This window comes from Cynocephalus volans, chromosome 10, assembly GCF_027409185.1.
Source record: "Cynocephalus volans isolate mCynVol1 chromosome 10, mCynVol1.pri, whole genome shotgun sequence".
NCBI lineage: Eukaryota > Metazoa > Chordata > Mammalia > Dermoptera > Cynocephalidae > Cynocephalus > Cynocephalus volans.
Window position 1 is genome coordinate 112,511,571 of NC_084469.1, and position 13,721 is coordinate 112,525,291.

Below are 13,721 nucleotides of genomic sequence, written 5' to 3' on the forward strand. Positions count from 1 at the left end.
TAGGCAATGCCAACTTCATCCTGGACCCTTCTCTTCTTCTTACAGCCCACAAAATCCTGCTACGGTTTTGAATCCAACTGTCTGCTCCAGAGCCAGCCTTTAACATGTATGTCAGGTCATCATTCCTGTAAAACTCCAACCCTTTCCACTGGCCCAGGAACCCTTGCCCAGCCCTCCCTGATCTTGTTTGCTTCCATGCTGTGCTTTGCTCATGGGGTTTCCTCTCCCGTCATGGGCCTGCACTTGGTGGGCTGCTCTTTGCCAGCGATCTGCATGCCTCGCTTCCTGCCTCCATGTTTCTGCTCAAAGGTCATCTTATGAGTCCTTGTATGATTAACTTATATAAAATAGCACACCTCCTCACTGTCCCTTACAGTCTTTATTATTATTATTATTTTTGGTGGCTGGCTGGTATGGATTGTGTTTATAGTCTTTTTTTCCCCCATCCCTTTTACCCTGTATGTAAATACAGGGCTTAGAATGGAGCTGGGCACACAGTAGACACTTTAAATATTTGTTGAATGAAAGAATGACCACCACCCCCCCAGACACTGTGCCTCTACCCATCTGAGGTTGATATCTATGTTGTCTCCTCTGCCTAGGGGTGTCCAACTGAAACACAATGTGAGCCACAGGTGTAGTTTAAAATTTCCCAGTAGCCACGATTAAAAACAAGGAAACATAAGATTAGTTTTAACACTATATTTTATTTAATGTAATATATCCAAAATACTGTCATTTCAACATGTAATAATTTTTACATCTTCTTTTTACTAAGTCTTTGAAATCTGGTGTATATTTTATATTTACAGCACACATCAAGTTGGACTCTCCACATTCAAGTGGTCAATAGTCAAATGTGGCCAGGAGCTATGTTATTGGACAGCACAGACCTAGAATGTTCTCTCCACCACAACTTACTCGGTGAACTCTCAGCTTTCTGGCAGCAGCTCAAATATCAATACCTCAGAGAAACCTTCCGCGAGACAGACCTGCATTCTGTATTCTTTCATAACTCCCTACTCCCTATCAAAGCACCTATTATAGACTGCAGTTAGGTACTGTCTTAGTCCGTTTGGGCTGCTATAAAAAGACACCTTAGACTGGGTCGTTTATTTATTTATTTTTCTTTTTTTTTTTTTTTGTCTTTTTCGTGCCCGGCACTCAGCCAGGCTGGTCCTATATAGGATCCGAACCCGCGGTGGGAGCGTCGCCGCGCTCCCAGCGCCGCACTCTCCCGAGTGCGCCACGGGCTCGGCCCAGACTGGGTCGTTTATAAGCAACAGAAATTTATTTTCAGTGCTGGAGGCTGGGAAGTCCAAGATCAAGGCACCAGCAGGCTCAAGGTCTGGTTAGGGCCTGTTTCTCATAGATGGAGTCTTCTGTGTGTCCCCAGGAGGCAGGAGAGGCAAATAAGCTCCTTCACACTTGTTATTTATAAAGACACTAATTCAATTCAAGAGAGCTCTGCCTTCATGACCTAATCATCTCCCTAAAGGCTCCACCTCTTGATACCAGTACACTGGGGATTAAGTTTCAACATATGAACTTTGTAGCAACACAAGTATTCAGAGCATAGCAGGTACTAATACATTATTTGACGAACATGTGCTTTCCCGGCCTGATGACGCATCACACGTGATGGCACAGACTGCATCTGCTGCTTCCTGCTGAACTCCAGTCCTCGATACAGTGCTTGGCCCACAGAAGACTCTCAAACGTTTTTGAATTAATGCATTAAATGGCTCAATTCTTTCCTTTGACTTTGCATTTCTTTTCTCTACCATACAGTTTTTACTTATAGGTTCTACTCCTGTGAAACTTGTTTGCTTCTACTTAATATATTTTCAGATTTAGTTTCCAAGGCAAATTCCCTGCTTATTCATATCTCCTTCAAATTCCCTGCTTATTCATATCTCCTTCAAATTCCCTGGAGAGGATACTTCTTTGGCTTAGGCCAGTGTTTTTCAAATATTGCTAAGGATGAGTATGGTAAGGGACCAAAATAAACAAAAAGTACCAATTCCTAGTCTCCTCCCATCCAGACTGACTCGCAGGTGAGGCAAAGTCCACCGCTCACGCGGTGGAATCACCGGGTGTGGGCGGGAGGAGCAAGGCCGGGGGTGCAGAGGCGGGAGCGCAGCTGCGGCCGCTTTCCGGCTGCACGGCTCCGCCCCGCCCTCCCAGGACCCAGGGGACCGGCTACCTGCCGTCCGAAGGTTAGAGGGAGAGCACGACGTCCACACGGGACGCGGAACGAGAACACCCAAGGAGCGACGCTGCTCCCCGGCTGTTCTGGTTGGTTCTGCTAGGCGAGCGCACACGGGCATGTGAACTGGAGCTCCACGTGACCCGAGCCCCGGGCGCGGAGGCGACGGCTCCCCTCGCTTTCTCGCGCTTCGCAGCAACGCACGGCGAACCTTTCCTTCCCGCCACGCGAGCGGCGAGCGCCCGTCCCGGCGGCGGCTCCGCGTCCGCGGGCCCCCGCCGCCGACGAGGCCCGGGTGGACTGGGCCCGAGAAGGCCACGAGCAGGCGACAGTCGCGGGACCACCCGTAGCGGGACTCGCGCCGGTCGCCTCACATTCCGCGCTTGCACGCCCACTCGTCTCCAGACCACGCTCCTGTCGCTTCCGGCATTGGGAGAGGCTAATCGCCACGGCCGAGACCGAAAAGCCCTCCCCCTTTGCGACGCCGGTAGCCAATCCAGTTGCTCGCTACCCTCCCCGCGTGCCGCGCGCCCCCACGCAAGACCTTGACCAATGGCTGCCGGGACGTGCTCCTAGGCCCGCCTCAGGCCTGTCACGGATGCCGTCAATCCTCCGCCCCTGTACCCGCTGCGCACTTTCTCGCCGACGCCGTGACGTGCACCTCGCCCGCCGCCCGGCCGGGGCGGGCCAATGGCGGTGGCGGACACGGCGGGCCAATGGGCGGGAGCGTCTCATGCGGCCGGCGCCCGCCGCAGCCGCCGCCGGGTCCTGGAGCCAGAGGCCGCCCGCGACGGCGCGCGATGGAGCGAGGGCCCCAGCCGGGGAGGCGCCGCCGCCGAGCCTGCGGCCAGACGCCCCCTCAGTAGCGTGCACCGAGCGCCGCGGCGCCGCCGAACCCCGCGCGCACCCGAGGGGCGGGCTCGCCTCCAGCGAGGCGCTCGTAGCTCCGCCGGTTCCCGGAGCCCGCCGCCGCCGCTGCCTTCCCGCTCGGACCGCGCGCCCGGGAGTCGCGGCCGCGGCTGCATGGGCAGCGCCCGCGCCCCGCCGCTCAGCCGCTGCCGAGCCGCGCAGCCCTCGGAGCCGGGTGAGAGGCGCCGCCGGCCTGGGCGCGGGGTCGGGGCGGGCGCCGGGGCGTTCTCGCGGCATCGCGGCCTGTAGGCCTTCCCCGCCCGCGGGGCAGCGCCGGCGGGCCTCGGGGCGGGCCTGGGGGGTTGTGGGCCAGGGCACCCGCGAGAAGCCTCGAGTGGGCTTTGTGATAGGCCTGGGGGGTCTGGGGCATCCGCGAGGGGCCTCGGGTGGGCTCCAGGTTGGGCCTGGGGGGTCTGGGGCATCCGCGAGGGGCCTCGGGTGGGCTCCGGGTTGGGCCTGGAGGGTCTGGGGGCTGGGGAGCCTCGAGGGGCCTCGGGTGAGCTCTGGGTTGGGCCTGGGGGGGGTCTGGGGTATCCGCGAGGGACCTCGGGTGGGCTTCGGGGGTCTGGGGGCCGGGCATCCGCCAGGGGCCTCAGGTGGGCTCCGGGTTGGGCCTGGGGGTTCTGGGGGCCGGGGCAGACGTGAGGGCCTCGGGTGGGCTCCGGGCGGGGGCCGGGGGCGGGCGCCGACCTCTGGGCGGCGGGCGGGGCGCGCTTTCCGCTCTGGTCGCGGCTGTTTTACGCTGCGTCCTATTATTATCGCTGTGTTGAAACGGGAGCAGGCGGCTCCCGGGCTCTGGGCCGGAGGGGCCGGGCCGCTGGGCGCGCGGTCCCGAGGAGGGCTGGAATGCGGGGCCGCGGCGGGGGCTGCGGGGGCGGGACGGAGGCGGGTGGGAGGAAGGCGGCGGTGGCGGCGGCGGCTGCAGCCCTTGGCCTCAAGGAACAATGTGAGACGTTGCCTGAAATGTTAATTTCCGTTCCTCATTTCATCATCCCCTGGCGGGGCGGTAGCTGTGTGAGTGAGTGAGTGAGAGAGAGAGAGAGAGGGGGGGGGGGGAGAGGGAGAGGGAGGGAGGGGGAGAGAGAGAGAGAGAGAGAGAGAGAGAGAGAGAGAGAGAGAGAGAGAGAGAGAGAGAGAGAGAGAGAGTGTGTGTGTGTGTGTGTGTGTGTGTGTGTGTGTGTGTGTGTGTGTGTGTGTGTGTGTGTGTGTGTGTGTGTGTGTGTGTGTGTAGGGTTGGCTCTGCCGCATGAATTCAGTTCCCCTCAAAGAGAGCTTGTGCTCTTGAATTTTGTATTTGTGTTCTTTTGCGGGGAGTCTTGATTTTCCTTGAGGCCTGCTCTTTTCCTGGTGCACCATTAGGATTTCCTGCTTCTGTTGTGTTTTGGGAACGCTAGTCTTGTATTCTAGCTTCCAAGAGGCTTTGGAAGAGACTTTGGAAGATTAAGCTGCTCTAAGAGGGCCGTATGGTTTGAAAACTATTTTCTTTCTAACAGTTAACATGTAGCTTGCTTAGGTTTCATGGTTTTTGCAGGTTATGAGAAGTTTTATATCCATGTGTAAGGACAGCGTCGTTTTGTACATATTTTGGTAGAGAAATCAGACTCCAGGCTTTCTTGTATGGTGAGTTTTCTGCAGTGGTTCGAGCAATATCCTTAATACTCCTTTTCTACGGAGGAGTAAAAGTGTGCACAATTGTTGAACTGCAGAACTTAGAATCTTTTGGTCTTTTTAGGGAGATGATGAGACTTATTCAGCCAAACACATAAGTTGATACTGCTCGTGGGAAAAGTGGCATTGAAACAGTTACTGTTTTTGGTTTATGCAAACCCAGTCAATGGCATAACTTGGAAAGTTCTAAATCAGAGACCCTGAGTCTGTTTATTTGGTGCCTCTGGGACCTGATTTCTCCTACTGAATGTTGGCTGCCCTGGAAGACTGAGAGTTCTGTTTGTGTCTTTTGAGCAGGATTGCACAAGTGCTCTGGCACTACTTTGCAACTGTAGTTGGGAAAAAAAATCTTTTTTTTTTTTGCTCCACTCGGATTGTGACCCTTGAATGGGATCTCCCTATAGTCGGCTTCCTCCCCAACCCTCCGTTCAGCTGTTCTCCTCTTTCTGTAGTTTTAGCCTAAGAGCAGGATCTCAGTGGATGAGCTGGCCATCCTGAGTGGGATGGGATGGGGGGGGGGGTCAGAGACCAAGCTGCTGTGACATTTTTCTCTGTTCTTTGTGTGTGCCTCTTGAGTTCCTTGAAAAACTACTCAAAAGGCAATGCTAAATTTGATCCAAACTTTTCTTAACCTTCTAAAATTTTTTTACTGTGAAAAATATACATAGTAAGATTTACCAGAAGTTTGTTTTTAGAGGTGTCAACTAGTCTTGAGTTCCTCATTTGCAGTTGTTACTTGCAGTTGTTACTTTCAGTGCCGCTGCTATCGGGGCTTTTCTGCAGATGAGCCACGTTGATCATACTGCTGCAACCTTCCCTTCATCTCAGTAAGCCATATGGACTGCTGGGGACTAGTGGCTGTCATGTTAGTTGACACAATGACAAGTAGAACTTTCTGCCAATAGAGTTAAAGAAACTATGCTATTCGTATTTGAGAATATTTTTCAAGAAGCTTTGTGTGTTTTGGGTTTTTAAATAGATTTGACATGGTAAGGTTATGTTTCATCAAATACAGTATGAGTTATTTTGCATATGGGCAATGAGCCATCATCAATTAAATAGCATAATTAGAGAGTATCAGTAAATACTGGTTCGGAGAATAATCTGCATTTGTTGCCAAAATAAGTGTTTTGATCTGTCCATTACCCTGTGTAAGTCCCTTCATCCCTCAAATGTAAGTGTAATGGAAGAACTTCTTTTAATAGCAGGATATTTGCTAGTTAATAGATGAAAATGATGGTGTGTTGCTTGTGGGACCCCATGCTGTGTCAGTTTAGTATTGCTGTTTGGTGAGTGCTCTGTGGGGACTGAATGTGGCCCATTTGATAAACTTTATACAAACAAAACCCAAAAGACTCGAATAACCAGACGTTTTTGTCTTGAAATGTTTTTGATATGTGTTCTCTTTATTTTAATTTCAGGTGGAATTTCTGTACAACTCAACTTTTTCAGTTTTATCTTAAAGCCATATGAAAGAGGGAGTCAATCCTCAGCTTCTGGAACTCAGGAAGTTAGATAATTGGCGTAGAAAACCTTTTTAGGCTTAGGAAATGATCCACGTTAGTGACTAATTCATTAATTCAGGTAGATGTTTCTGTTATTAAGTGGTGTTTGTTTAATGGATCTTATCTCTTAAGCTAGAGTCACATTCAGCTGTGTACTTAGGTATCTGTTTTTATTCTGTGTTTTTCTTAATTCCCATTCCTCCTTTTCATATTTAAAACTTTCTTTGTAGTTCACCTTTCACCTTTGTTTTACATTCGTGGTAGGACCACAGATGTTATTTTTATGACAACATCCCAAATGATTATCTTGCCCTAACCTTGATTACATGACACCTCCCACCCCTCCTCAGATCCTTGGTCACTACTCTCCCTCTAATTCCTGACACTCCCTCTACTGACTTTTTGTTTCCTAGATTAGGCTATGTTACTTATTTTTGGGCATGGCCTTGACACACATAGTGGCCCCTCTGTCTGGACCAGGGTCCAGCTGAGTGTTCATAGTTGCCTCCTGTGCAAATCCCCCCACCCCAACTCCAGGATAACTCCTCAGCCTTTGGGTTTTGGTTAAATATTACTTCCTCTTAGCCAGCCTTAATTACCACTCCCAAGGAAAGTCCCTCTGCCTTGTTACAGCCAGATGGAACTTAACACAATTAAAGTTTATCAAATACAAGGGCACTTCAAAAAGTTCATGGAAAAATGAAATTAAAAGATAATATGAATCTTTTTTTTTTTTTTTTTTTTTTTTTGTCTTTTTTGTGACCGGTACTCAGCCAGTGAGTGCACCGGCCATTCCTATATAGGATCCGAACCTGCGGCGGGAGCATCACCGGGCTCCCAGCGCCGCACTCTCCCGAGTGCGCCATGGGCTCGGCCCAAAGATAATATGAATCTTTACATGAACTTTTTGAAGACCTCTCATATGTAGTCATTGGTTTAATGCCCTTCTTTCCCCCCTGGAAGGGTTGTAAGCTTAATGAAGACAGGGATGATCATCTTGGTCACTCAGGCCAGCCCAGGGTGGGACACTGTCTGCACAGGTGGCTTGAGAGATGCTTGTTGAATTGTGTAAAACTTGCGTGGAGAGGCATTTGAGTGATTTTGAAAGGGGAAGCGTGCACTCACATTTGTGAGATTGACTGCTAACTTTGCCATGCATATGTCAGCTATTTTCCCATTTGTTTTCATTACAAGTTTGCTTTTGTAGTTTAGATAAAGATATGGCTTTCAAAATTGGGGGAGAACAAGAGATGAAAAAAAATAATTAAAGGAAAGGTTGTTTTTGTGGGAAGAAAGTGCTTTCTGTGAAAGCAGATTCAGTAGGACTGCTTTTAGGTCAAAGTGGAAGGTTGGAAGCAGTTTGCTGATTTCCCTGTCCTTTCCGTAAGGGTTTATTGTTGGAAAGGCTTGGTTGAAATCGAAGGCTAAGCTTAGTGTTGTTTGCTGCTGCTGCTCATGGTAATTAAGTGTTTCCTCTGTAACTTTGAGTGTGTCTCGCTATATGTAATATGAATAGTGGGTTAGCATCATAGTGGAGTCCTTTGAAAGTTTTAGCATTTTAATGAAGAAAAGAGTCACCTCTTTGGAGGGCAGTCCACCAAAATGGAGTTGTGTGTGTTTTCCAATGTAGGTTTATGTTTTTAAAAAACATTTTTAAGTGAACTTGTCAGCACCACACTCTGCTGAGTGAGCCACGGGTGGCCCCTTAAGTGAACTTGTTATGTGATTGGCAAAAGGTTGCTTTTGGAAAGACTAATTGTGTGTATATTTGGGAGATGGAGACTTGAGTTTTTGGTTTTGATAACAATGGGTTGGATTTACATGGTTTTGGCTTTTTGGGTTACAGTAAGGGATGAGGGTAGTTGGTTGAGAGAAATTGGTTGGTAGCAGTTGAAAACAGACACTCTTTTTTTTTTTTTTTTGTCGTTTTTGTGACCGGCCGCCCAGTGAGCGCACCAGCCATCCCTACATAGGATCCGAACCCGCGGTGGGAGCTGGGAGCGCTGCTGCGCTCCCAGCGCCGCACTCTCCGGAGTGCGCCACGGGGTTGGCCCCAGACACTCTTCTAGATCTAAGAAATTTCACAGTTGTAAAGCTGGTTCTGTGAATAAAAAGTCAAGTGGGTTTTCAGTGTGAAAAGAAATCTATCCTGTCATTGTAGCTAAGATTTTTCAAGGGTTGAAAGGACTAAAAACCCCACTGAGAGCCAGGGCTTCCTGGATGCCCTACGCTTTTTGCCAAGGCTGAGGTGCTATCTGTGGGAGTGACGCTATCGCAGTTATAGTGTTCCTGCTGGCTGGCTGTGGGCAAGACCTAAGCTCCTGTCCTGCCCTTTGCACCTGTGCAGTGAATTATGTATTATCCTGAAAACCTGTAGGCACTCTTTTTTCCACTTGTACAGCAACCAGTGTGCACCTGCTCAGTATTTGAAAATATGCTGACTTTTTCTCAACACAAAACATTTTCTATCAATTAGATCAGAAATTTTTCTTTCATGGTTAAGTAGGTAAAACTCAAAGTTTTCCCCTCATTCCTTGTTTAACTCTAAAAAGGTGACCTTTAAGGATGGCTGGAATTGAAATTTAACATATAAATACTTAATAACTTTGTGATATCAGAGGTTATTTTTCATCTGAAATGTAGCAAATAGATCTTTTTTCCTTGGTGCATTAATAGTGAGTATCCCTTCCTCCTCTCCTCCAGTGGCAGTTATTAGACTCAGAATGCTAATATCCTGGAATAGTGAATATTTCTAAATCATAGGAAGATTGCATAGAGTGCTTGCTTCATAAGGTTTTGACCAAAGTTACAATTAGCTTATTTATCACTGCATTCATATCTAGCATAGTAAACAAAGTAGACTGTAATTCTAGATGATAATGTAAACTTGAGATCATTATGGCTATAATGTTTAAACTTATCTAAAACAGAAAGGATGAGCAGCGAGGAGCCTAACCCCTCTCAAGAAATTAAGCTTGTTAGTATTCATGTTTCTAAATGTGGTTTTACATCCTGCAAAACAGGAAATAAAAATAAAAAACCAGAAAAACCCCAAAACAACACTCTTGAAAGAATTAACTTTTAAAAAATTATTCTTACTAAGATGTCTGGCTGATTAAAGGATGTGCAAAACACTAAAAAAAATCTTGCCTTTTTGGGTGATTACAAAGAAGAAAATTCAGCTTTTAAGAGTCAGAAAAACGTGCTGAGAACGTGCGGTGCCATTTTACTATTCCACAGCTCTACGGTTGATTCTGAGTTCAAGGAAGTTTTAGACTTTGTGAATTTTTTCTTTGCTAAAATTGTATGTTTTGCTCCTAATTTAAATTACCTAGATAGATTTTTTGTTACTTTGAGAATAGTTTAGTGCTTAATATATTAAATATGCTAACACTCAAAACGCTCTTATAGGGAATTTTTTCCCCTCACATGTGAGAAGTATTTTTGAATTGTATGCTTTACCTTTCAGTCTGAAAGCTGGGAAAGTGTTATGTGCTTTAATTTTAAGCAGATGGAACAGTAATGAGATTTACATGCAAGCTTTGTGTTGTTTTTCTTTTGGGGTAAAGTGATTAGATCTGGTTCTGCTAAAATTGGGTTCTCATCTGATGACTTGAAACAATAGCTTCAGTCTTTGAAAAAAGGACATTTAGGTACAGGCTAATGGCACAGTAAAGTTTTAGAACATTGTGAAGGAAATCTGTTGTGGAACTTAACCTGTACCTTCTCCTTCTCCTCCTTCTTCATAGCTCTCTTCTGAGCCCCCAGAGGGGAGGGTAGTGGAAGGTAGAGGGAGGGTGTGTGAGAAGAGGTAACAGGAGGTTGTAGAAGGAACATATAAGCTCTTAGAACTTGGAGAAACAGTGTGGTTTTTTATATTTTGGTGCGGTCTCTATTAGTTTTCTATTGCTGCTGTAACAAGTTACCACACACTTAGTGGCTTAAAAGAATGTAAGTTTATTATCTTACAATTCTCAGATTAGGAGTCTGACATGATCTCTCTGGGCTAAAACCAAGGTGTCAGCAGGGGTGGTTCCTTTTGGACGCTCCCGGGGAGAATCTGTTTTCTTGCCTTCTGCATCTTCTGGAAGCCGCCCTTGGCCCTCCATCCATCTTCAAAGCCAGCAACTTCGCATTTTCTGCCTTCCCTTCTACTTTTTTTTGGCGGCTGGTCTGTACAGGGTTCTGAGCCTTTGGCCTTGGTGTTACAACACTGCACTCTAACCAACTGAGCTAGCTGGCTAGTCCCTCCCTCTTCCACTTTTAAGGATCCTCATGATTATGTTGAGTCCACCTGTACGTCTCTCTATACGCTCATTAATACATCTACAGCCTTCCCCTTTCCTCGTAACCTAAAATATTCACAGGTTTCAGTGATTAGGATGTAGGCCTTTGGGAGCGTTCTTCTGCCTCCCACACTTGGATTCCATCGTGACAGATGGGGTTGGAGCAGGTCGTTGTGCACCTGGCTCTGGTACGTTGTATCGGTTCACCAGAATCTGCTTGGCCGATATAGTGTGGCATTGTTGGGGGATTACTGAGCAAGCTGGAAATATAAGCTTTGTACAAGGTTTTGTTTTAAATAAGTTTCTATTTTGCTACTAAATTTAGGAGTACAGAAAAGTTGCAGAAGTATTACAGAGTTCCTGTGTATTTTTCATCCACGTCCCCCTTTTGTTAACCGTAACAGTGGTAAGGTTGTCAGAGCTAAGAAAATAACATTGGTACATTACTGTTAACTAGGTCCCAGACTTCATTTGGATTTCACTCATTTTTCTGCTAAAGTTCTCTTGCTGTTCCAGGATCCCACACTGCATTTAGTCATCATGTTTCCTTATTTTCCTCCTGTTTGCAGCAATTTCAGTCTTTCCTTATTTTTCATGACCTTGATAGTTTTGAAGGGGGCAGTCTGTTAATGCCTTTGAAACTGTTTGCACGTTCAGTGCGGTTGTAGAGCACTGTGTAGCTGACTTCTGGCTTACCTGCCTAGTTTTTCTCCCCCCCCCCACCAACCGGTAAGGGGATCTTAACCCTTGACTTGGTTGTTGTCTCTCCCAAGTGAGCCAACAGGCCATCCCTATATAGGTATCCGAACCTGTCGCCTTGGTGTTATCAGCACCACACTCTCCCAAGTGAGCCACAGGCCAGGCCTCTGGCTAGTTTTTCAAATGTGGCCTGCTCTATAGTGGGAGAACAGTTTTGTGTCTTTTTTCACCTGGAACGAGTTACATTTTTTATGGAAGGGGCTTCTAAGACTAGACAGACTTCAGCTTTTTCCCCATTGCATTGACTTAGTCAACAGAGGTTTATTGGTTGCTCACTGCATGCAAGGCTGTGTTGTAGGAAACACACAGATGAGGGAGATACATTTTTGAGTGGGGAGAAAGATGTGTGTTCAGGTGACTAAACCACATGTAAAGTGCAGGATCCTGTGGAAAGAGGTAGGAGATCAGAGGGGAGAAAGCACTTCCGGTTTTGTGCTCTGGGAGATGGAATGAAGGAAGTGCTGTTTAAGCAGTATGTTTAAGAATCAGTGGAACGTCACTGTAGAAATTGGGTAAGGCCATCTTAGACTGCGGGAAGGCCCTGGACAGAGGCTGGGAAGGTGGATAGAATGTGTGAATGTCAGCTAGACCTGTTTGAACATGAAAGCCCACGGAAGAAGGTGGCAGCAGATGAAACTGGAAAAGTGGACTGGGGCTAGACATAGGCCCAATTTGGTCTGCCAAGAAGGAGGCATTGACTTTTTTTTGAGGCAGAAGATGTGGTGTCAGAGTTGGGTAGTGGTGGACAGGCCAGATGAATGTCGGAGTGCAAGATGAGCAGGCCGGCTCTGCAGCGCTCTGGTGGCCAGACGCAGGTGCCTTCCGCCTCACTGGGGAGGCAAGAAGCTTAGCCCTGACTGCGAAAGGAGTTAAATGCAAGGCCACTGTTTTGTCTCCTACTTTATGTTTTCACCCCATCCTCTCCTGTGTTTAGTTGAGCATCAGGTTTAAAAAGGTGTCTTACTACAAGCACTGTCATAGAAAGTAGGAGTGCCATTTTCTAGGGAAAAATGTAAAATGTCTAGTTAGAGGTAGATGGTGGGTTTAACATTTGTTGTAGGAATGCAAGTGAAAGGCAGGAGTACCTGTCCCTGAAACGTGCCGGAGAGTGGAGTGCACATGACAGAAGCCACATGGAGGTGCGCCAGCAAGGGGACCTGTTAGGCAGGAGGAAGAGGGTGTCTCTTCATGAGAGTGGTGGTGTGGGGGGAGTCTTGAAATGGGGAAGGAACTTGTAAAGTGGACTGTGTGGGCAAGTTGTGAAGACTGAGTGGTGGTAACAGGTATTTATAAAAATTTGAAAAGCGGGTAAATTGATTCAGAGTAGAAGGGATGGGGTGAACAGTTATGAGAGTAATTTTGTAAAAGGACAGGGTGCAGGAGGGAGTGAGGAGGGGCAGGAGACTAGGGGACAGTGGAGCAGAACCTGGGTGCTGTTTATTTTGTGCCTACAGTATGCCACACCACGTTCCCTGCCTTGTGGATATTTGGCGAACGTAGATGTCTCTGGTCTCATGTGCTTGCATTCTGGAGGGAGGAGTGGGCAGTTCCAGGGAAGTCTGACAGGCAGAGGCCAGGAAGCCTTGAATTGGTTAGATAGGTACCTGCCAACTCTGTTCAGTTCAGCAGACATTTATTTTGAACATCTCTTATGTCCAACCCTGTCTGGTATTTGCCCTCAAGGACTTTTTGTCAAGGCAATATAAAGTATAGACCAAGATAGCGGTTTTGGGTCCATATAGGAAGAGGCTAGAGATTTTGGGAGTTGGAGAAGCCTGCTGGTAGAGGCAGTGTGGAAGCAAGAACAGACTCTATTTGCCCAAATACATAGTTAGGCTCACAGTGGAGTTGCTTTTGTTTTGTCTCCTGCAGTTCTATGCACCTGTCAGTAGATACCCAATTAATATATTTGGTTGACAGATCCATCTTAAAAGTTAAAATTTTTAAAAAAGACCTATGGTGTGAAAAAGCAGTAGTACCTGGTAGCAAACACTTAATACTTTATGTAAGAAGCATTTAATACGTTTAACCTGTGCCAATGTTACTAACTAGTGTTCATGTGTGGGCTCAAGGCGACAGAATTGTAGCCTCTTTGCTGAATGTGAACGTCTGTTGTCTGTTGTGGGTCCACAGTGAAACTCACTAGTATTGGGGACTCTGGTTCTACTGTTTCTCTCAGGGCCCTAAATCGCTTTTAGCTTAATTGCAGATGCAGAAATAAATGGGGAGGGCCGGCCCGTGGCTCACTCGGGAGAGTGCGGTTCTGATAACACCAAGGCCGTGGGTTCGGATCCCATATAGGGATGGCCGGTTAGCTCATTGGGTGAGCGTGGTGCTGACAACACCAAATCAAGGGTTAAGATCCCCTTACCGGTCATCTTTTTT

At 47.5% G+C, this 13,721-nt stretch overlaps 1 protein-coding gene across 9 annotated transcripts in view; it reads left to right on the forward strand.

The window, feature by feature from the left end:
• Nucleotides 1-2,887: 2,887 nt before the first annotated feature.
• Nucleotides 2,888-13,721, forward strand: part of ANKRD11 (ankyrin repeat domain containing 11) — a 182,502-nt gene continuing 171,668 nt past the window's right edge. For 6 of the 9 annotated variants that reach the window (XM_063108902.1, XM_063108905.1, XM_063108901.1 and 3 more), the window contains exon 1: nucleotides 2,890-3,293. The gene's annotated coding sequence lies outside the window, so the exon portion shown is untranslated. Of the gene's footprint in view, nucleotides 3,294-13,721 lie in introns of all 9 variants that reach the window. The other 3 variants (XM_063108912.1, XM_063108916.1, XM_063108910.1) reach the window with 2 other exon arrangements.